This window comes from Symphalangus syndactylus, chromosome 18, assembly GCF_028878055.3.
Source record: "Symphalangus syndactylus isolate Jambi chromosome 18, NHGRI_mSymSyn1-v2.1_pri, whole genome shotgun sequence".
In the NCBI taxonomy this organism is placed as follows: Eukaryota; Metazoa; Chordata; class Mammalia; order Primates; family Hylobatidae; genus Symphalangus; species Symphalangus syndactylus.
Genome location: NC_072440.2, coordinates 48,943,423 through 48,967,905, shown reverse-complemented (window position 1 = coordinate 48,967,905; position 24,483 = coordinate 48,943,423). Strand labels below are relative to the sequence as shown.

General features: G+C 38.4%; 1 long non-coding RNA gene across 1 annotated transcript in view; it reads right to left on the bottom strand.

The window, feature by feature from the left end:
- Positions 1-22,143, bottom strand: part of LOC134733455 (uncharacterized) — a 50,232-nt gene extending 28,089 nt beyond the window's left edge. The window contains exon 1 of the long non-coding RNA XR_010116914.1: positions 21,857-22,143. This is a non-coding gene — a long non-coding RNA (uncharacterized lncRNA). The remainder of the gene's footprint in view (positions 1-21,856) is intronic.
- Between the last annotated feature and the right edge of the window lie 2,340 nt (positions 22,144-24,483).

Below are 24,483 nucleotides of genomic sequence, written 5' to 3'. Positions count from 1 at the left end.
CTCTCCCTCTCAACTCCCTGAATTGAATCATTTTCCTTTTTTCTATATGTCTTCTCAACACAACATGGGCCCATTCACTCTCAGGAGGCTTCCGAGTCATCTTCCTTGCTTAGAGGGTCCTCTTCCTCTGTCCTCCAGGTACCAGGTTTCTGTAAATACCTGCAGGCCCAAGCTAAGGTCCGCCCCCTCCGTGTATTCTTTTTAAACTATAACCTCTATTGTTTAGAGAGGCATTGTGAGTTTTTATTTTCTCTCCCTAATATTTTATAAAGTCCTACATGGAAAGAAATATCATTTATAGTTTAGATTTCTGCAAAGGTCAGCATACAGCAAGAACTCAATAAATAATTATTGAATGAGCAAACTGAATTGACCAGCTAATTGAATGTTAAGAGAATGAGAAAGTTAGGATTTGAGGAAGACTGGATATGTAGCCAAAAAATGTCTATAATAAAAACATTTAGTCATTCCTACTTCTCTGCCCACACAGCACTCATGTATACTTCTGCTTAAAGTTTTCTCACAAATGTAACTGTTCATACAATGATGTCTCTTTGTGTTTTGTGAGATCAAAGCACTGGAGTTATTCACCTGTGTCTTGTGCTTTAGCCCAGGGCCTGATACAGACAAGGCACTCAATATACCTTGATAAATGAGCTAGTTACCCAGTGAAAAAATAAATTAAGTGAAAACAAGATCAAATTTGGAGGCCTCTAAGCAATACCTACTCACGTCTATAAGGAGGTTATGTCATGTATTGAAATTACTCCTGTGGGCCCCAGGAGAAATACATCCTTGGACTAAAAAGGATAGTTAGGATGTGGATGCTTGGAGGAAGGAGGGGGCAGGTGTTCTAAGTAATGAGACCTACCTGAAAGCCTTCAAGAGAGTGGAAACCTTTAAAGTGCGCAAGCTTTTGGAAAGGGTATAGTTTCCATTCATTCTATTCCTTTTTGGTGCCAGGATTTGTGTCATCTTACTGTAGTGCACTGTGTTTACTTTGTATTTGCCTTTCTCATCACTGGTGGCTTCCCTTGTTGTCTCCACTCTCTTCTTGAACTCCAATTATCTCGAAATGCAAACTGAAGGTGGACAGAGAATGAGAGTCAGCCTAAAGGCCAGGATGCTGGGCGAAAGGCTCATTTCTCCTGACTGAATGAATCAGGGATGAAAATTAGGGCATGTTCTAATAGGATATAATAAGCAATTTGAAGCATTTCACTGCATCTGAATAATTTTTAAAAATGGGAATAGCTACTGTGGCCCAGGTACTGCGCTAGGCACTGGGGGGATGCAAAGGTGGAGGCGCCTCAATCCTTGCCCTTCAGCAGTGTGCAAACTCTGCAGTGCTTTTAAATAAGGATGATGATGATGATGACCAACACTATGTACAAGGCATTGTTCTCACCATTCCACATGCCTTAGTTCATTTAATATTTAAAATGATCTTTTAGGTGTATACCATTATTATCCCCTTTTTATGTATTAGAAGACCAATGCAAAAAGACAGCAATTTGCCCTAGGTTACATATTCAGTGAACAGTGGAATCAAAGCCATCTAATTCTAGCTCACATTTTTAACTGCTCTGTGATTTTGTCTCCCTCACCCTCTGCTCAGCACAGTTCCAAGCACAGAATCCACATGCCAAAATGTTTACTGAACTGAATCATTTTGTATGCAGTGTTCATACAATCTCCCCATCCATGTTTTTTGAACTAATTTCGGCATTTAGAATGGCTCAGAAAAAGACATTGGCCGGGGAGAAAATCCTTATAGGAGTAAGAGAAACAGCTGCTAATCTAAATGCTACTCATAACACTTAGAGAGTTTGCCAACAAGTTCAACAGAATCTTGGAAATGTCTGCTCCAGAAAAGGTTGCGATCAATTCCAATGCCCATCTCATGCCCAGATTGCACAAGGGAAATCCAATGATCTTCTCACAGAATGTTGAATGCAACATCTGCAAGAAGGGCTGTTGGGACAGGCTCTGTCCTGCAAAATACAACAGAATGAAACCTGGAAATTGTCACAACAATTTACATCACCTGGAATACAGTGACACTGATAATCCTCAAGACTTTGAAGCTTTGGAATGATATCAGATTTATGGGGCCTAAAGCAAAACACCAGAGAAAATTCAATATGTATAGAGAACTCAAATGCCCACGAGGGAAGTGAAAGCTATGTTCTGCTTATTTGATATCATGTGATAAAACTGCCATTCAAAGTGTCTTCCTGTGAAGCAGTTTGTCAGAGTTGTGGAAAGAACCGTGAGATCAAAATGATTATTTATTTTCTACCTGTTTCATTTCTCTATTAAGGTAATAAGATGTATACTGGCCACTTATCATGTGCAATTGCCACAAAAGGAGTTAGGAATACAGAAATGAGATAGAATGAAATGCTCAGACTGTTTTGTGAAGGCCGAGAAAATGTTTCTGATTTTTCACCACGGTTCCAATCCTGGGCATTTTTGCCTTAAAATCCATTCTGCACTCTTCCTCTGCTGTGCTCTGTGCCACTGCGAGATACAAACCTACAGATGACACTTCTCAGGCTTTTTTAATTGCAGGCTTCCAAATTAACTAATAACAATAGAAAGGACTAATTGATTGAAGAACAGGAGAAAGGAGCAGCCAGCGTGTTTCTCCCTCAGTTTGCTCCTGTGATGGCCTCTCCGATAGAAGCTCTTTCTCCCACATGGTTTCAGGTGGCTTTCAAGGGCTAGTAGCCTTCACAGGCAGGTAGTCATGGTTCCAGTTTATGAAGGGCGACCACAGTTCCTGGGTTCTCGCAGCATCACCTCTTTCAGCTTCTCCAGTTGGAATGCTGCTGGTTTCCTATTATTAACTTCTGGCTGCTTCCATGGGCCCTGTTTGGATTCTAGTCTCCTCCATCACCTGAATTACCAATACTCCACTTTAAACCCCCTCTGTTGTAAATATTCAAAATACTTTCTATTTTAGACCCTGATTAAGATAACTGCTGTATTTCCTGTGCCTAGAACAGAGTCTACCACATGTTTTTTTGTGAGTCTACCACACACACACACATATATAATTTTTTTTTCTTTTTGAGACAGTCTCACTCTGTCACCCAGGCTGGAGTGCAGGGGTGCAATCTTGGCTCACTGCAACCTCTGCCTCCCAGGTTCAAGCGAGTCTCCTGCCTCAGTCTCTCGAGTAGCTGGGATTACAGGTGCAGCCAACCATGCCCGGCTAATTTTTGTATTTTTATTAGAGATGGGGATTTGCCATGTTGGCCAGGCTGGTCTCAAACTCCTGACCTCAAGTGATCCATCTGCCTCTGCCTCCCAAAGTGCTAGGATTACAGGTGTGAGCCACCACACCCTGCCCTAACACATATTTAAATGAACAAATAGATAAATGGGGTGAAATAGTTGTACAGATTATTATAATATATATACATTATACATGATTAAATGGATAGGCACTACAGGAACACAGAAGAAAAAAATTCTTGGTGTGTTTGAGAACTTAGGAAAATCTGAATTTTGAAGAAGAAATTTTCAGGTGAACAACAAGCAATGCTTTTCAAGTATCAGAAAACATGAATCAGAGCAAAAAGACAAAAAAGAGAAAGGTATGAGAGCTCGGGACCCTACTCAGTATTTCCTCACAAGTAGGATATATAATTACTGTCTGAGTATTATGGGAGTTAAATTAAAAGTTGATCAGGTTTAGACTACAAAAGAATTCATGTCAACCTAAGGAGTTTAGATTTATCATGCAGAATTATTGAAAAATTACTAACAAGGAAATTACATAAGCACACACAAAAAACCCTGATATCCATCATATGCCCATTCTAAAAGCAAAACAAGCATTTTATAATCATTGAATGTCCACTATTTTATTTTGTGTCACAAAAAAACAACTTGGGGAAATATCTTATCTAGTTAAAACGATTTTCAATGGTAATGGATATTTCAGTTTGAAGATGCTTTTATAAATACTAATTAGTTAATACTCTCAGATTTTATAAGGTTCTATTACAATAAACATCAACCACCTTTTGTTTTGTTTTTAACCACTGATGCATCATCTTATAATGTCAGAGTTGTGCTTCTTAAGCAGGCTGCCAGATGGCTGCAATATGACGGTCACCTAAAACTCCACAAGAATGTCATCTACAGACTAAAATTATAGAGAAATTGGGAAAGCAGATGACAGGTTATTAGGAAGCCTTGTTTTTACAACTGTGTTAATCTGGAAGCTTTGTTAAGTTTACCTTATAGCCCCAATTACTGGAAGGAATACCTGACTTATTGCCTGTGCATATGGAGGAGTGGCAGCCAATAATGGTAACTTGGATTTGTGAAGCACAGAGATTGTAGCACTACCTACTTCGAAAGATTTTTAAAAATACTTTATTACCATTTGAATTTTAGATATGATTGGCTTAAATGCCTAGGTCAATGCGTTGTGGAAATCCAAAGCCTTACTCAAGACTTCTGTAGACTGTTCATGTAAAGAGATCTCCTTCACCTCCTGGACCCTGATGTATACAATTTCTGTGCTGTTAAATCCTTTCAGCCACCTGTCCCTGGGGTCTCCTCACTGGCTCCTGATCAGCTATACATGCCACTATATTTCAGCTTCCTCATTAGAATACTTAATAAGGAATTTAAATAATACAACTTCCAGCTTCTTAAATGAATGTATCTTTATTCTAGCTTATCTACCATGTCCCATCTTAAATGAGGACAAAACTTCTCAAAGGAGTTAATTCAGCATATGGCATCAACGTAAGTCACTGTATCATTGGGGATATTACCATGGTTTAAATATCTTTAGGTCCTGGATCTCTTGAGAATCTGATGAAAGCATTTGACTGTCACTTCAAAGAAATCCACATGGGGAACAAATTGTGCATACAATATTGGGAAGTTATGGACCTTTCTAAAGTCCAACCATAAACCAACTTTGTGAGGTCCATGGATCCATGTTGGATAGGAAACTTGCACTGCTACTCCAGAAGGAGTGTCCACCATCACCCTAACCCCACTTGGTTGCTATGCTATCTGGAAATGCTTGCGCAAAAGCATTAATACAAAATGAAGGATACGTTTGCTGGTGACAAACTCTCTTAGTATTCCTTTATCTGAGAATGTCGTTCATGAATTGTTTCCAGTGGATATCTAAGGATTCTGGGTTAAGAGTTCCCTTTTTTCAGCACTTGAAAATGTTTGCTACTTCCATGTGGCTTCACGACTCCTGATAAGAAGTCCATTGTCGTTCAAATTGCTTTTCCCTACAGATCCGGTGTCATTTCTCTTGAGCTACTTTTAAGACTTTTTGCCTTTGCTTTTCGGAAGTTCAATTGTGATATATCTTGTACTGATTTCTTTGGGTTTACTTCACTTCTGATGTCTATATAGGTTTATGTCATTTGCCAAATTTGAGAGATTTTCAGCCATTATTTCTTTGAGTACTTTTTCAACCCTGCCATCTTCTTTCTCTCTTCAGAGACCCACAATGACATGAACGTGAAATCTTTTTTATAGTCTCTTGGGTCCCTGAGGCACTGTTCATTTTTCCATTTTATTTTCTCTGTTATTCAGATTGGATCTTTCCTATTGTTCTATCTTTCAGTTCACTGATCCTTTCCTCTGTGCCCTCCATTCTGCTGTTAAGATTTTTATTTCAGTTTTGTATTTCAGGTCTAAAATTTCCTTTTGGTTCTTTTTTAAATATCTTCTATTTCTGTGCTAAGACTTTCTATTTCTTTGTGACAGTTTCTACTTCTTCATTTGTTTCAAACATGTTCATAAGTACTCAGTGAAGCATTTTTATAATTGCTTATTTAAAATTCTACTCTCTCTGCCGTCTAGATGTTGACATCTGTCTTTTTTCATTCAGTTTGAGATATTCCTGGTTCTTGTATGAGAAATGATTTTTAATTGAAACATAGATATTTTGGGTGTTAAGTCATAAGGTTCTGGATTTAGCTAAAGCTTCTATTTTACTTTTAGCTGTTTCTGCCCCTCCCCCTACCCCCCCACCACCACATCTTTGGCTGGAGAATGAGGGGTGCTACCTATTTAGTGCCAGGTCTGATAGAAATTCAGGTTGCCCACTCAGTCTCCATAGAGACTTGAGCAGCTGGACTTCTAGCTACTGTTGGATAGGCAGGTAGTTCTGGCTCTCACTAGGCCTCCACAGATGCCTCCCTGGCTGAGAGGGACAATAGTGCCTTGCTACTGCTTTCCATATAACCTTCAGTGAAACCACCATGGAGGGGTGTTTTCCTCACCATTACTGGGCCATAATGGAAGCCCTGACTCTACTATGTGTCCTTGGATGCCACTCATGTCTGAAAGTACCCTTTCAGACATGAAGTAGAAAGGGTACTTCATGTCTGCCAGATGAGAATGAAGTATAGGCTCCCCACAAGGTCTGTGGCATGTGCCTGTCAAGGATAGAGTGATTATTATCTAAAACTTCTCTTTCATGCTAAGCTGCCTTTTTCTTGGTCCTTTGACTACAGAGAACAGGCTTTTGTTTGGGCTTCATTTGTCTGTGTCTGTTGATGTTTCCAGGTTACTAGCTTTTTCAGCTCCCAAACCAGAATAGACAAGAAAAAAACAAATCCTAGAGAACTCACCACTATTTTGTCACTTGAGTTCCCAGGTCACTAGCCAGTCTGCCATCTTTTGTCCACCTTTCATAGACTTCTTATGTTTGTTTTATGGATAATGGTTTTTAGCTGTACTTAGCAGAGAAATAGGAAAAATAGTTCTACTTCATCTTCCTAGAAGTGGAAGTCCACTGATTTCTCATTTTTTTAAGATTTTTGGGCCGGGCGCGGTGGCTCACGCTTGTAATCCCAGCACTTTGGGAGGCCGAGGCTGGCAGATCACGAGGTCAGGAGATCGAGACCACGGTGAAACCCCGTCTCTACTAAAAATACAAAAAAATTAGCCGGGCGTAGTGGTGGGCGCCTGTAGTCCCACCTACTCGGAGAGGCTGAGGCAGGAGAATGGCGTGAACCTGGGAGGTGGAGCTTGCAGTGAGCCGAGATCACGCCACTGCACTCCAGCCTGGGCGACAGAGCGAGACTCCGTCTCAAAAAAACAAAAAAGATTTTTGTGTTTATTCTTTCATGAATGTTCTCCTTAAGATCTTTATGTTTCTAACTATTGAATTATCATTGCTATTTTTTATTTCATTACCTATTTATTGTTTAAGACTATTAACAATGCCATATTGGTGCAAATATTTTACCAGCTTTTTGATGCACCTGAATTTCAATTATAATGTTGATATATAAAAGTTTTAATATTTATGTAGTCAAATCCTTTGTGATTTTTCCCTTACATAAAGCTTCAAAAGTCTCTCCTCCAAATATCAGATAAACAGTTGTCCACATTTTCTTCTAGATTTTAAAAATGACTTTATCATTTTCTTTTACTCTTCACCATTTCATCTATCTAAAATTAATTTTGGCATGTCGTCTCAGGAGTGAAAATTTTTTGACTATGATTTTAGGAAAGGAATTCCTGACTGCATTAAAGACTTGACAATGTTTCCCAATATCCTAAATCCAGTACAAGATCTTGATGCAATAACAAGAGACCATGACATTTACTTCCCACATGGACTAACATCAGTACTTTCTAAACATGCATCTGCATTCACCTCAGATCATGATGGGGATGATAGGGAAGTAGACTTGCCTGAGCTTTCAATAATGTGCTTTAGCACCATAGGAAAATGGGCAAGCTGAGAAGCCTGTGTGAATGGTAAATGATGAGTGATGTTGTGATCTGGACCATTTGAGGATATTGGTTAAGGCATCGTGCCACATCACCTGTTATTCGACATGCCATTCCAAGCTCATCAACAGAAGTTAGCTCTGCTGAAATATTAACAAAGTGGTTTGTTTCAAGCACCTTGATTCAATTTCAAGCAAGATTTGGAAGACAGGTGCATATTATGGCTCCTTTGGTTTCTCTGACAAGTGTTAGTCTGTATTAAGAACAGTAGTCTGTATTAGTCTGTATTGGGCCTGAACCAAGGTCATTGCCACTTATTTGGAAGCCAGGGGACTCTATGACCATTTCCCAGATGCCAATGGACTAGTGTGGTGCTGTCATCTTGAAACACCAGGAAGAGATTCCTAGTAGCAGGCATAGCACTGAAATAAACCTTTTAGAGCTCCCTGCCATGGCTTCTTCCCTGGCCCCTCACCCCACCCTTTTTTTTTTTTTTTTTTTTTTCTGAGACAGAGTCTTGCACTGTTGCCCAGGCTGGGGTGCAGTGGCATGATCTCGGCTCACTGCAAGCTCTGCCTCCTGGGTTCATGCCATTCTCCTGCCTCAGCCTCCCGAGTAGCTGGAACTACAGGCGCCCGCCACCACGCCTGGCTAATTTTATGTACTTTTAGTAGAGACAGGATTTCACCGAGTTAGCCAGGATGGTCTCGATCTCCCGACCTTGTGATCTGCCCGCTTCGGCCTCCCGAAGTGCTGGGATTACAGGCCTCACCCCACCTTTTGTGCTTCTAAGCCTTCACTAAAGCCACAGACTGAGTAAAACAGCAATTCTTCTGTGCTTAATGCATCAAGTAAAGAAGAGAGAACTCATAACTCTGTATCAACTAGAGTAACTCAGAAATGGAGTCACAAAAGGAAATCTCATTGTTGAAGTAAGATAAAAAGCTATATTAATATTAATTATGACAGATATAAAGACTTCGTAGAAATATGGAAGAGATTTCTGGGATACAATATGTAAAAAAAAATCAAGATGCAAAATAATGTGCTCACCATATTAGGAAATAAACTCAAAGTATGGTAGTAGTAACTTGCAAGTGATTTTTGTTTCTATTTGTTTCTATACCTTATGTAATATTGAGTATTTAGAAGATATCCTAAAATTTCATTTTTACAATTTTTATTAATTAAGGAAGGGGAATGTTACAAAGGAGAGAGTTACCTCGGTGTCTGTTCTTTGTTGTTGTTCCCCGGAGTTACACACCAGCTGATTTTAGAGCAGGGCTTACGTGAGCTAGTTCTCTGGCAATAAAATATTGTTTTATTGAAGGTTGCCTCATCATTGCCTGGATTTTTATCGCTACACAACCCAAGAGTGGATTAAAAATAAATCAAATGTTATACGGCTTTATAAATTTCAGTGTTATTTTATAAGCAAAGCCCAGATTGAGGAGACTACAAGATAAAAGAGCTTCGGCTACTTCCCAAAGCAGCCCCTCTGCTGCTGTCTCTGAGCTGTGTGAAAGATGTTTAAAACCAATGAAACAAGAAAGTATCCATATTGTGCACATGTACCCTAAAACCTAAAGCATAAAAAAAAAAAAAAAAGAATGTATATATGTGCGTATATACAGATAAGAATGTAGGCCGGGCTTGGTGGCTCACACCTGTAATCCCGGCACTTTGGGAGGCTGAGGCAGGCGATCATGAGGTCAGGAGTTCGAGAGCAGCCTGGCCAATATGGTGAAATCCCATCTCTACTAAAATTACAAAAAACAAAATTAGCCAAGCATCGTGGCGCATGCCTGTAGTCCCAACTACTCGGGAGGCTGAGGCAGAAGAATCGCTTGAACCCAGGAGGTGGAGGTTGCAGTGAGCCGTGATTGCGTCACTGCACTCCAGCCTGGGCAACAGAGTGAGTAAGACTCCGTCTCAAAAAAAAAAAAAGTTTGTATGTATATACAGATAAGTATGTATGTATATACAGATACAGCTAAGTATATATGTATATCTGTATACAGCGTTCAAATAACTCAATAAGGTCAAGTTTGCAAATCATGTTGTTTAAGTTTTTTACAACATTAAATATTTGTCTCTTAAAAAAAAAAAAAAAGAAAGTATCAGCAGGGGAGATTTGTTTCCTTGGGGTGTCCTTTTCACAGAGGCAATTGCCAGGAAACTCAGTAGACAGAATTTCTTTGGGGCCAATTTCTTGGCCTTCAACCATGCCAAGAATTAGTTGGGAAGAAAACTCCAGAAGGATTCTATTCTCTAGAAGGCAAATTTTGGTGCAGACCAAAGGCAAATCTATGGCCACTGTGTATCTCCGGGGCAAGAGAGTTTCATGCTTCACAGAAGAAACAGCAAGCACAAGTATTGTTTGCAAGTTGGAAACAGAAACTATATAAATAGTTGCAAAAGAAATAAAGAAACTTCATAAGTAGTACATAAAAATGAAGATGAACACAGGTGCTGCCCCAACACACACACACACAACACACACACACACACACACACATACACACACACCCTCAAGGCAGGGTGGGTGGGGGTTATAAACATATTTGGCAAACAGAAGGGAAAAGCCTCCTGGAACCAAAGGAAGGTTAAACAATGTATAAAAAAAGAACAGAAGCTGAAAGAGTAGAGGTGAAGGAATGGGAGAAAAAATGTTTGACATAAAGTCCCAGTCATGTCCCCAGGTCTCTGGATAGACATTGATCCACTCTCTCTGAAAATCAACTAATGCAGACTTTTCTAGTACCTCTTGAAGAATCTGTATGTATATGTGGACAGAATCTTAAATATGAAGGCTATATGTTTATTTAGTATTTATCGAGCAAATACCCTATTTGTTACAAGTCTTTGTTAGGCAAAAGTCTTGAAGTTCTTTAAAAAGACTTGTGAATATTGGTGTGTGAACTGATGGCACTGAACTGATGCCTACAGAACACCCGATCCTTCCAGAAGAAAGAGAAGACAAAAGATTGGCAGCAACTCAAAAAGAAAGACTTCACATCCCCGTGTCTTACTTGGTGCTCCTGAGTGCATTATTATTGTCATCATATGTCACTGTTAAGATAAGGAGTCACACAGACTTGCCCAAGGCCACAGGCTAAAACAACTGAGCTAGGAATTAGAACACAAGTTCTCTGCTTCCTTGAGCTCAAGTAAGGTTTAATGTATTTACACTTAGTTGCATAAATACCATACGGAAAAACCACTCTGGTTTCATTGCTCCAGTCTCTACCCCAAAGGGGGACAGTCCTCTGGTACCGATCATTGGACACCAATGACAGAACACAACAAATTCTCACCTCTGTGTTGTGTCAGCTTCCACTGAGGTCATTTTAATTCTATAGCCAGTCCTTTCTTCTTATGTTCCCTGATGGGTAATTTACATGGCAAACCAGAGGCTCTTATTAAAAATATGCACACAATTTTTTCCAGTAAGGCTACACAATGTATTTTTAGTTTAGAAAAATGAAAAGGCTGACATAAATTTTCCAGACCAGTATTTATCTAGGAAACATTCACCTATGTATTTTTTTTTCTGCTTGCCTCATTATTTTTCCATATTAAAGTAATCCCTAAATGCCAGCAGGATTCTAGTATGTGTCATTATTCACCTGACACTTTCTTCTTGTTGGGACGTTCTATTTGCATGCAATTGCATTATTCCACTGTTGGTGTCTCTATCAGATTCTGCAAGTGTTAATGTTGTATCTGCTACAATAACATTCAAATAATAAAAATAAATAGTGGAGGCTTGAAGCTCTAAAAGTAATCAAAGAGATACTTCTATTATAATCTGTTTTCCCCTTCAAATACATTCATATTTCTTTTGGCCTGAAGTGAGTTTCACAGAGAGTGGATAGAAGCAAAAGAAATGATTGCATTTAGGGAAGTTTTTGTCCATGCAGTTTCTCCAATTTCTACTTTTATTTCATTCTTCTTTCCTTTTTATTTCTTTTTATCAATTTTCTCTCAACAAGGTATTATTTGTAATACTTTGAATGTATCATTTGCAGTATATTGAAAAGGCAAAGTTGACAAATATGTTTGCTTTCGTAAGATTGATTTTTTTCTTGCCTAGGCTTCCATGAGTTGAATTTCTAACGCAGCACCGTTCCTCTTATCATTCTCTCGGCCATTCGCTCAGAAAAAAAGAGAAATAAAGGCTACATTTTCAGATTTAAAAATGCCTCATAGGTGTTCTCCTGAATCAAGAGCCTGAGGCCAAGCCTGGAGCAGCTTAAGGGTGGAGCCAGCACTTTCAGGTTGAGTCATTCACAACATGTGCCCCTGTGGGGACTTCCTCAGATTGTCTCGTGGGCACATGGCTTTGTACAGTTTTGAGAATTTGGATGTGGGGAGCATACAAAAGAAACTTGAGATAATGGTGACAAGTGGATTGGCTCAGCATGCAGCAAATATTTGAAAGGAAAGAGAACAGTGGTAGAAGGTTTAACATTCAGTTCAGAGCGTCCCTATGGAAACACTTACAAGTCACTCTAAAGATGATCTTAAACTCTACAAGCTTGGCACGGAGTACATAAAAATGACCAGATATTATAACAAATTACAAAGGTTCTTAAAGAGTTTAGTTTCTCTCCACATAGAATACATTTCTTACAATATTGTACCCAGAAACTGCATGTTGAAATTCTAGAAATTTTGCCTGTCTTAGAACTGCAGGTTCTTTCTACATTTCATGTAGAGTGGTGGCAATAAACTCTGCCCTTTGTTTAGTTTCTGTTTAATTAATTGAAACAATGTTTATATTTACTCCTCACTCTCCTTACACAGTCTAAAAGTAAATGTCCAACTTACATATTTTTAGTTCCCAGAGCAAATCAACTGGGCTACCTTGGGTTTCGAATACCACTTTAGTGTTTGTTGTTGTTGGCTTTGATTCATACTTCTTATCAGTTTCCAAGTAGAGACATCACTGCTGAAAGATCAACTGAAAAGTGCTATCTTTGTCTTCTTTCTTATCTAATTTGGCTTATCTCCATGATATATCTGGTCTCTCTAAACCAACAGTCCTCAAAGTGTGATCCAAGCACCCGTCTGGGTCCCTGAACACCTTTCAGGAGTCTGTAGGGTCAAAATTATTTACATAATACTACTAAGGTGTCATTTGCCTTTTGTACTCTCATGCTCTTTTGAACCTACTGTGGCATTGCCCAGAGGCTGAAAGGTGTGTGATAACTCAGATCAACTGATTTCATTCATATCAGCTCAAAAGCAGAGCAGATATGAAAATCCAGCTGTGTTCTTCTCAGTCAGGCATTAAAGAAATTTGCAAATAGGTAAAACAATGCCACTCTTCTCACTATCTTTTATTTGGAAAATAGCTATTTTTCTTTAAACTATCTTATTTATGTTAATATATAACAGTTTATTGACATGATTTTTAAATGAATAAATTAATAAATATTTTACAATTTTCAGTCATGTTCTTCTTAGGTAAACATAAAAAAATAAAACCCACAAGAGCCAAAGCTTTTTTGAATCATCAATAATTTGGAACACGTTAAAGTGCAACCAAAAGTTGGTGAACTGTTGCTGTTTCCTCTACCCTCATTTAATTCCTTATTTCTCTATTTTGCCTCTGAGTGACTGAATCTTATTTATGAGGCACACGTTATGTCTTTTTCTTTTGTTTTGTTCACAGACCCAGATACGTCCCCCCCCACCACCACCCACAGGCTCCCTCATAGAGCGCACCCACAGGGGTTTAACCAACTCATTTATGCTCAGCAGAATATGACACTGGAAGAAAATGAAGGAAAAGGGCTAGTGTAATAGAAAGAGCACTAGACGTAGTTAGCAAGTGTGGGCTCTGGTCCCTCCACCAGAGACACAAATTAATGTCCCTTTTCTGTAAAATGAGAGAAAAGATGAGTTATTTTAAAACTGCATACCACAGAGCTTTAGGACTCTGAAAATGTGACATTCCAGTGGGTAAGTGAAGTGACTGAGTGGGTAACTCCATCCTCCCCCAATTCAACTAAGCAGAGCCACTTCTATGCCATCTTATGTACCTGTGTTCAGAGTAAGACCTCATTTGATGAAAGAAAGTTTGCATTAAAAAGTTTGGAAACCACCTGTTCAGGTGATTCCTGAGGGCCCTTTCGGCCATAACTTGACAGAGAGCATTGGCTCCTCATAAGAAAATGTGTTATTCCTACTAAGACAATGTGATTTTTTTTTGTTGCTGTTCTGTACTTTGTGAGTTAAGGAAGGACCTCAAATGAATTTGAGATGGAAGCCATGCACAGATCTTATGTGAAAAGGACTCAGAGAGAATTTTCTTGTGCTCTATTTGTGATCAGTGTTTCTTCAACATTTGAATACAGCCCTCTAACCTGAATCTCTCTCCAGCACTTGGCTGTACTCTCTTTAATGGGACCACTAATTTCCAAAAGCAATTTTACTTTGATGTGATAGAACATGATTGAGTAACAAATTCAGGAGCTTGTCAGAAGTGGTTTCTTTTCTCCACTGGAGTTTATGAAACGTTTGCTTTGCTGTTGAGATTGGGAATGAAAAAAAGAAAACTGTAAGATCTAAAAAAGCTATTGAAGTAGAGGAATCAAAGCAATAAAATATTGCAGTCAAGCAGTTTTTTTATTTTTACTTTAAGGAGTCTTTCGTGTATAGCATTTCAGTTTTCTTTTCCTCGACTCAATAAAATATTTAGACAAGATGTTCTCTCCATTTGACAACTTAAAAAACTGAGGCATAGAGATGTGGAACAACCCGTGTAGATTCACTAGCAATAAAGAGCCATATTGCAAGGACTTTTTTTATTTTTTATTATTATACTTTAGGTTTTAGGGTACATGTGCACAATGTGCAGGTTTGTTACATATGTATCCATGTGCCATGTTGTTTTGCTGCACCCATTAACTCGTCATTTAGCATTAGGTATATCTCCGAATGCTGTCCCTCCCCCCTCCCCCCACCCCACAACAGTCCCCCGAGTGTGATGTTCCCCTTCCTGTGTCCATGAGTTCTCATTGTTCAATTCCCACCTATGAGTGAGAACATGCGGGGTGTTTGGTTTTTTGTCCTTGCGATAGTTTACTGAGAATGATGTTTTCCAGTTTCATCCATGTCCCTACAAAGGACATGAACTCATCATTTTTTATGGCTGCATAGTATTCCATGGTGTATATGTGCCACATTTTCTTAATCCAGTCTATCGTTGTTGGACATTTGGGTTGGTTCCAAGTCTTTGCTATTGTGAATAGTGCCGCAATAAACATACGTGTGCATGTGTCTTTATAGCAGCATGATTTATAGTCCTTTGGGTATATACCCAGTAGTGGGATGGCTGGGTCAAATGGTATTTCTAGTTCTAGATCCCTGAGGAATTGCCACACTGACTTCCACAGTGGTTGAACTAGTTTACAGTCCCACCAACAGTGTAAAAGTGTTCCTATTTCTCCACATCCTCTCCAGCACCTGTTGTTTCCTGACTTTTTAATGATGGCCATTCTAACTGGTGTGAGATGGTATCTCACTGTGGTTTTGATTTGCATTTCTCTGATGGCCAGTGATGATGAGCATTTTTTCATGTGTTTTTTGGCTGCATAAATGTCTTCTTTTGAGAAGTGTCTGTTCATGTCCTTCACCCACTTTTTGATGGGGTTGTTTTTTTCTTGTAAATTTGTTTGAGTTCATTGTAGATTCTGGATATTAGCCCTTTGTCAGATGAGTAGGTTGCAAAAATTTTCTCCCATTCTGTAGGTTGCCTGTTCACTCTGATGGTAGTTTCTTTTGCTGTGCAGAAGCTCTTGAGTTTAATTAGATCCCATTTGTCAATGTTGGCTTTTGTTGCCGTTGCTTTTGGTGTTTTAGACATGAAGTCCTAATGCAAGGATTTTGACTCACCACCTGGGTTCCTTGTTTTACAGTCAGGAGAGTGGATTTCTTTCCACTTCTAGGAAGTGTTCTAGGAATATATTTTTACAAAAGGAAGTATTTCCTGGAGAAACAATTCTCTTAGGTAGAACATGTCAGTTTTCATCTCTGGCCCACTTTTCATCTTCTTCTCCAGGAATCTATCTCCCTCCTCCCTCTCTTTTCTTGTATAAGCATTTTATATATTCCATGTGAAATAAGCTTCAAGTAAGCTATAATTACCATTTTCATGAGAGAAAAGCTATCCATTTTCACTTCAATTTTATAGGTTTGATTATACTTTGAAAAGCTCTAGCATTTTCAAATATTTATAATTTTAAAATGTAAAGAAAAATGCGTGATCCTATTGTCATAAGTTTACCATGGAAGGAGGCAAAACAGGGACATTCTATGCTGATTTCAATTCCACGTAAATTATTGTTTGAATTCAATTTCTCTGGAATTAGGAAAGCTATCATTTAAACACCTAGCTTTTGAGACCCTTTTAAAACAAGTCACTATTTTGTTAAAAACAAAATCATAAGGTTTAAAAATCTTCAATGGAAAATGATTTACAAAGATTTTAAAAGATTTTTCTCATCAGTCACAGTGATGCCTCTTTCAAAATGTGCTTTCTAATCCAGTTCTGTCCAAATTTATGACCTACTCTATAGTCTGATTCTCCTATCATTCAATGAGTGCTCAGTTTTTTCACTTGGATCATGAAAACAAGAAAACATGAAAGAGCAACAGCACTATGGAATTCAGAATCCACACTGTTTGCTGTTCCACAGAAACTGGAATGAGTTTGTCATGTCCTGCATTTACTGATGACCTTAATGAAATCACTTGATGAAACTCATGTTACCACAGTCAGTTATTTTGAAGGTATTTTGGGAGTTTTTTGTTTGTTTCTTTGGACCAGTTCTATAGTGAACTAAATTAATTAATTAATGTCAGCTCTTTCTGCTCTAAGTTACATATAATCCATTTTTGTATGCTTATCTGGGAACAATTCATTATTCACTTAGCTTGGAACAGATATAATGTACTCATCTTAGTCATCAGAAATATGCCCTACTTGGAGAAATTTTCCATTTACTTTATTTCTCAAATCCACAGACCACTTTGAAAAGTCCTTATCTACAAACAACAGTGGGGAGCAGTTTCACACTCTAAGAATTCATCACAAGCCCCTGGAGAATTTGACATATCTTTATGCATCTAACTTCTCTTCCTGAAGTAAATTTCAGCATAAACCCTTACTTGGTGAAATGAAATTCATCCAACCATTTATTTGCATAGTTTGGAGATTATAACAACACTGATGGTTCTATTTTGAAAGGAAAAAATATGGTCTCAATTGCTGATCGGACACAAAACAAAACAAAACTACTTCAAGTGTTGCAAATTCTTAGAAGTGTCTAGATTTGGGATGGAAATGAATTACTGCTTCCCTTTTACAGCTTTATCTTGATTTCCCAGTTTTATTTTCTCTTTTCACTCCTCTCCTTCACAAAATTCCTACCTTCCTTTGGCCAATCTGCTGCTTTATGTCAGGCATCACCCTTTCTTTCCACATTGCTCCTCTTCCTCATTGTTCTAAGGAAATGCAGTCTAGAGAATGAAAAGATGAGGTGCATCCAACTGAATATTCCATCAGTTGAAAAGGTCACAAGAAAAATGTTTCTTGCTTTAGAGAAGTAGAGTTTTAAATAAGACTTTTGCTTTCCTATGTTTTTGGTGAAATCTTCACTTGGTAGCAACAATGGATGTTGTCCAGTGGGGTCTCATTTTTCTCTCCATATAAACACTGGGATGTTAAATCTGGGATGTAGCAAGAGTGGTGTTATCACAGGAACCTGGAAGAGCTTTTCCCTTTGTCCTAGGATGAAGTAGCACTTTTCTGTATCCTGGAGGGCACCGTGTATTCTGTGCTACTGTTCTGATTTGTTTTGATTTATGTAATAATAATAATAATATTTTGGAATGAAGTAACTCAAGTGGAAGCCATTGACAACACATCAGCTTATTGGCTTCTATATTTGGAAAGAAACATTCACTCTTAATCAGAGGAAGAAGCTAGATCAAAAGTAGCTATCCGTTAGGTTTGGTGTTATATAAGTCAGGGCTTTACAGAGAAACAGAATCAATAAGGGGTGTGTGTGTGTGTGTGTGTGTGTGTACAGAAAGGGAGAGAGAGAGATTGATTTCTTTTAAGAAATTGGCTCACATGAATGTGAGGGCTGGCAAGTCCAAAACGTACGAGGCAGGCTGGCAGGCTGGCAGGCTGGAGACCTCAAGAAGAACTGATATTGTAGTCCTGAGTCCAAAGACAGACTGAGGCAGAAATCCTTCTCTCTTCAAAGGACCTCTTAAGGCCTTCAATTGATTGGAGGACTTTACTGAAAGTCTACTGATGTAAATTTTAGGCACGTCTAAAATATACCTTCACAGCAACATCTAGACTGGCATTTGACCAAACGACTGGGCGTCATAGCCTAGCCAAGTTGACATAAATATAACATTAGCCATCAAAAGTGGATTTTACAATACAGTGGTGGCAACTCATTGTGACACTCTGTCCAAGGGCATCACTCATGTTCTTGCTGTAAGTTAACCACTGCTAAGCATCTAATAAAGGTAGCAATGTCAGACAATCTGTTGTCTGACATGTTAATGTGGAAATAATTGGTACCATAATGATCTCTTCTACATGCACTAGCTACATAATGCATCCAGGAAGGATACACAAAGAATGGATATGCATACTAAATGCTCGCTTCTTGTAGGCACAGAACCACACAACACAGCCTCCTGCATTAGTCTGGCTTTTTGAATCCATTGTGTATCACTGAAGACGTGATTTCTGCCACATCATCATTTTAAAGTAGTGGATTCACATTTTCAAAATAGGGGGCTTCTGAACCCTTCCTTCAAATGAAATGTTTGGAAGTATAGCAATGAAATGGAGCACCAACCATGCCCTGGTGCAAGTGGATTCTTCACAACTGGGCCTACCTCCCCACCATTTTAAAACACCATACTGTAAAAACAGGGAAAGACCTTGTTTTCCTGTACTTCACATATTGGCAATATCAAATCTTCAGAACCAAACCATACACAAAAAAGCAAACTTTTCTCTGATAATTTGAAACCATTATTGTAAAACTGCTTTATAAACCCACACGTCATTGTTTCAGCCATCATGTGTGGCCTCACTGGTCACAATTTATTCTTCTATCCTTCACCAAGCCCAATTAGGTGCCTTCTCAGGCCATCACATGTTGTGGTGGTAAACAAACCTCTTACTTGGAAAGTAAGGCTACAAATGAAGTAGCCTCTTGGGTCTTCCACTCTCTGACTAAAAGGAAGCGATAGTTTCAGGGAAACATGATGAGAAGAGAAATGGCAGAGGAGACACAGGTGGGGAGTTCACTAGACAGAGTCACTGCATGGTGATGGTTGTTTGTGTTGAAAATAATGACTCAAAACTAGTTTAATTTACAGTCAGTAGCCTCTCTTTAAGAGAGCAAAGGAGTATACTAGAAAGCTTCCAAGTAGATGAGTTAACATTTTAAAAAAAAGTTTTTAGTGTACAGTACGGGCAAAAGTCAGTTTGAGAAAACTTCATTTACATAAAACTCAAATTGCTAATTAAATAATGCACTTATTTATGTGATCATTTTACGATCATCTCGAAAAATGATTTATTTTTCCAGTTCAAGCTCAATTTCAGAACTTGAAACACTGTGATGTTTATTTTTCAGGGGACCTTTTATTGTGGTTATGGAAAAACAAGTACATATAAATAATGCACTTATTTACATGATCATTTTACAATCATCTAGAAGAATGATTTATTTTTCCAGTCAAGTTCAATTTCAGAACTTGAAACACTGTGCTGTTCATCTTTGAGGAGGACCTTTTACTGTAGTTACAGAAAAACAAGCACATTTAATTTGTAACTAAAATAAAGAAGACAACAACTATAATAGTCATTATTTAACAGTTACCAAGTGCTTCCTCTGGGTCAGGGACTGATCTAAGTATTTCACAGTAATGAATTATTTAACCCTCCCACAACCCTCTGAGGTACATAATATTCTTCCCCATTTTGCAGCTCAAGAAACAGAAGCATAGGAAGTTTGGTAGTTTAAGACTGTATTGCTGATACATGGAGAGACAGGATGAACATGCAGCCAGTCTGGCAAGAAACTCCATGCTCAGGCACTCGATGGCATGGAGTATGCTGCACCCCATGTTTTCTCAGTGAAGCCTGTGGATGAAATGGTTCTTAGTCACTGAGGGAGCATGGACAGGTTGTAGAAAGGTAAGAAGGATTACACAATGAGAAATAGCAAAAGCCCTCAAGGAGAAAGGTGCGAGAAAGAGTGGAGAAAAGACTTCCTGGGCTGAATTGAGGTGTTCATAGGGCGTTACAGCAAGGAGTTGGGAGAATGATGATAGAGACGGTCAGTTGAGGCAGGATCTCCAGTCAAGAGTCCAAACTTGACACTGAAATCCAATAGGACGAATGGAATCCACTGGAGGCTCATGAGTATGAGAAGTTTATAATGGAAATGACTCGGGAGAAATAAATAATTTTGGAAAGTTGGTACCATAGAGTGAGGAGAAGTTGATATGAGGAAAGATTTGGACTATGCTAATGTTGTCCCCGAATGCTGTTTGCCGAAGAACACAGGTTAAGGTTTACATGCTTTCCTAGCAGCTCAGTGAGGTGCATTTCCCGTACCATCACCAAGGGGTCCCAGGGCGTCTCAGGAAATTCACAGGGGAACAGCGAATACTTTAAATTTTCAAGGGAAGCAAGACCATATCTATCAGATGCAAGCAAATTATTAGCTTAAAAACATTCACAGTTGCATCACTGAATTGTACTATATTCCTCTTAATATCATATCTTCGAAAAGTTGACTTTTCTTAAGGACATTGTGATAAAAAGCAAGCAGCATGCAGAATTCAATTTAAAAGAGGAAATAAAGGTGGCGGTGTCCAATCTGCTTACAAGGTTTGAGAAGCTGTGAAGTGCCCAAGAGGTGCACACATGCAACCCATTAGTAAATGGTATTGGTTAAGGATGAAATAAAGTAAAATTGTCTCCAGTATATGTGTGCACACATATGAAAATATTTTTTGAGACACCAAAGGGTACCATCTTAGTCTGTTTGGGCTGCTATAACAAAATAACATAGATTGGGTGGCTTCTAAACAACAGAACTTTATTTCTCACAGTTCTGAAAACTGAGAAGTCCAAGATCAAGAAGGCACCAGCAGATCAAGTACCTGGTGAGGGTGTGCTTTCTAGTTCATAGATGGCACCTTCTTCCTGTGTGCTCATATGATAGAAGGGGGAACAAACTCTCTGGGGCTTGCTTTGTGAGGGCACTAATCCCATTCCTGACAGCTCTTCCCTCACAGAATAATCACTTGTCTCCCATACCATCACTTTTACAATAAGGGTTTCAATATATACATTTTGGGGAGACTCAAACATTCAGAACATAGCAGAAACCATGAACTGAGAAAGTGTGCAAATTTCTATCCAAGAGATCATGACTGCATTTACTACCTGCTACCAGTTGAAGAATGAGTTTCAAAATGTGCTAAATCTGTAGTTGTTTCAAGTGTCTGTGTAGGAAAGAGAAAGTGAATGCATGAAAGAGAGAGAAATAGGAGTTTTGCATGCATTTTGACTGTATAACATTCCTATTTAAAAAAAAGAACATTTAAGTTTTAAAAGCATAGTGACATTTAATCTCACTTCAAAATCTCCTTCTCTTTCCTTATCTAGTTTGTCCTACCCTGGTAGAAATGATTTTGCTATCAAATCAGAAACCTAAGCATAATCCTTTATTCTTATCTCTTTGTTACCCTTCACAGTGAACTTACCACTAAGTCTTGTTGCTTCTGCCTTCAACATATATCTCAAGTTCATCCATTTTTCTCTGACCCCATGGCTCTTTGCCCAAACCACCCTCCTTCCTCCCCTAGACCTTGACGACCTCAACAGCCTCCCACATGTCTTTCTGCATCCTTCCTTCCCCTCTTTCTGTTCTCAGCAAAACAGCCTCAAATAATCTTTTGAAAATATAAACAATCAGGTTATTCCCTTACTTGAAATCTTTGGTAACTTCTCATTTCATCTTATGCTAAAAAAAAGAAAATCTAAGCTACTTACCATGGCTTAGACAAATCCTACGTAATTTCTTCTTCTCTATCTCTGTGACTTCACCTAGATCTGCATCACATCCTCAGATTCCATGCATCAGCCCACTGTCTTCTTTCAGTTTCTCAAAGACACTGTGCTCGTCTCCCAGTTTTTATACCTCTTTCTGGAACACATCTAACCATCATCATCAATGTGTCTGACTTCTTTAATTCTTCAGGCAGCAACTTAACTGTGCCTTCCTCAACAAAACTCCCTCTGACCACACTGCCTTACATAGAACCCCTCCATATATTCTTAAGCAGAAATACTCTCCTGGCCTGAACTAGTCACAGTTTTTATTTATAGTTGTTCATTTGCTTTTTTATTGCTTGTCTGGCTCCACTAAAACTGGAATGCTCTACTAAGGTAGGTGGTGGGTCTTTGCATTCAGCAGTGTATACCCAGTATCTAGCAGTGTCTTTCACAGTATCTCTGGCATTATAAATGAATGAGGAAATGGGAGAGGCACCTCCTCCATCAGATGTGTGGGTTGGGGTGTAGGAGTTGTCACTTGATATATACCCATTTGATATATACTGGCTATTTTATCTAGCCTGGGTTCCTGGTCTTTGCCCCCAGATCACCTGCAGAATGGAATTTTATTTTATTTTATTTTTTATTTTATTTTATTTTTATTATACTTTAAGTTTTAGGGTTCATGTGCACAACGTGCAGGTTAGTTACATATGTATACATGTGTCATGTTGGTGTGCTGCACCCAGTAACTCATCATTTAACATTAGGTATATCTCCTAATGCTATCCCTCCCCCATCCGCCCACCCCACAACAGGCCCCGGAGTGTGATGTTCCCCTTCCTGTGTCCATGTGTTCTCATTGTTCAATTCCCACCTATGAGTGAGAACGTGTGGTGTTTGGTTTTTTGTCCTTGCGACAGTTTGCTGAGAATGGTTTCCAGCTTCATCCATGTCCCTACAAAGGACATGAACTCATCCTTTTTTATGGCTGCATAGTATTCTATGGTGTATATGTGCCATATTTTCTTAATCCAGTCTATCGTTGTTGGACATTTGGGTTGGTTCCAACTCTTTGCTATTGTGAATAGTGCTGCAATAAACATACGTGTGCATGTGTCTTTATAATAGCATGATTTATAATCCTTTGTGTATATACCCAGTAATGGGATGGCTGGGTCAAATGGTATTTCTACTTCTAGATCCCCGAGGAATCGCCACACTGACTTCCACAATGGTTGAAGTAGTTTACAGTTCCACCAACAGTGTAAAAGTGTTCCTGTTTTTCCACATCCTCTCCAGCACCTGTTGTTTCTTGACTTTTTAATGATTGCCATTCTAACTGGTGTGAGATGGTATCTCATTGTGGTTTTGATTTGCATTTCTCTGATGACCAGTGATGATGAGCATTTTTTCATGTGTCTTTTGGCTGCATAAATGTCTTCTTTTGAGAAGTGTCTGTTCATATCCTTCACCCACTTGTTGATGGAGTTGTTTTTTTCTTGTAAATTTGTTTGAGTTCATTGTAGATTCTGGATATTAGCCCTTTGTCAGCAGAATAGAATTTTAAAGTAACCCAATATGGCTGTAAGATTAAGTTGAATTTAAGGACACAGATAAGGAAGCACAGTACTTTTTCTTCCCCCTCTGAATAACTCTCCAAATCCCCTAACTTTTTGAGTACATAATACGTTAAGGTTTCAGATTGTTTTCCTTGGATTACTCTTTTTCCTGTCCTAAGAATATGGCTATTTTAATACTTCCTAAATGATTTGAATATTTACCTTTTATATAAGATTTCCTGAGCAACTCTTTTTCCTATGTTAAAAATTATATCCTGGCCTTTCTATTTATAGAATTTGTGGCAATAATGTTCACGTGAATGAAATAAGAGCAAGATTTCTCATGCTATCTGCTACATACAGCATGGAAGATGTTGCAAAGCAATATTTCAGTTTTCTGAAAATAAATCTTATCTTCCAACCATCTACTCTATTAAAAATGTTATTATGGTTCAAAATCCAGGGAAAGAACTGTATTTGGTTCCTGAAAATAAGAAATTTGTACATAAATGCATTTTAACAGTCAGAAAGGAATTTTGAAAGAACACTAATTTGCCCTGCATGTTTGTTATTCCTTTTAATTTTTAAAAATCTTAGTGAAATTTGTGTATGTTACATCAGTTTAACATTTTGCAAGTACGAAATATTTATTTATTAAATACAAGGGGGTCAGACTCTATAGTAAACACCAAAAAAAAACCAAAACCACCTAAGACCTGGTTCCCACCTGCTGAGAGTTTACACTCTAACTGGGAAGGTTAGACATGTATATACACAGCTATACTATGATGTCCTTTGGAATATAATTTATTCTCACAGAACACATAATAAGCAATGCTGAGATAGGAGGGGTTTCTTTTAATTCTTTTTTTTTCTTTTTTTCCATGTAGGAGGTTTTATTAATTTTTTTTTTTGCACACAAAAACAATAAACATTTTCTAAAAATACATACAAACAAAGAGATGCGTATCAAACATATTAGGAAGGTTGCACATGGGAAGTCGGGGAATAGAAATGGGGGGTGGGAATTAAAATAAATGAGAGAGGGACTTTATATGGATC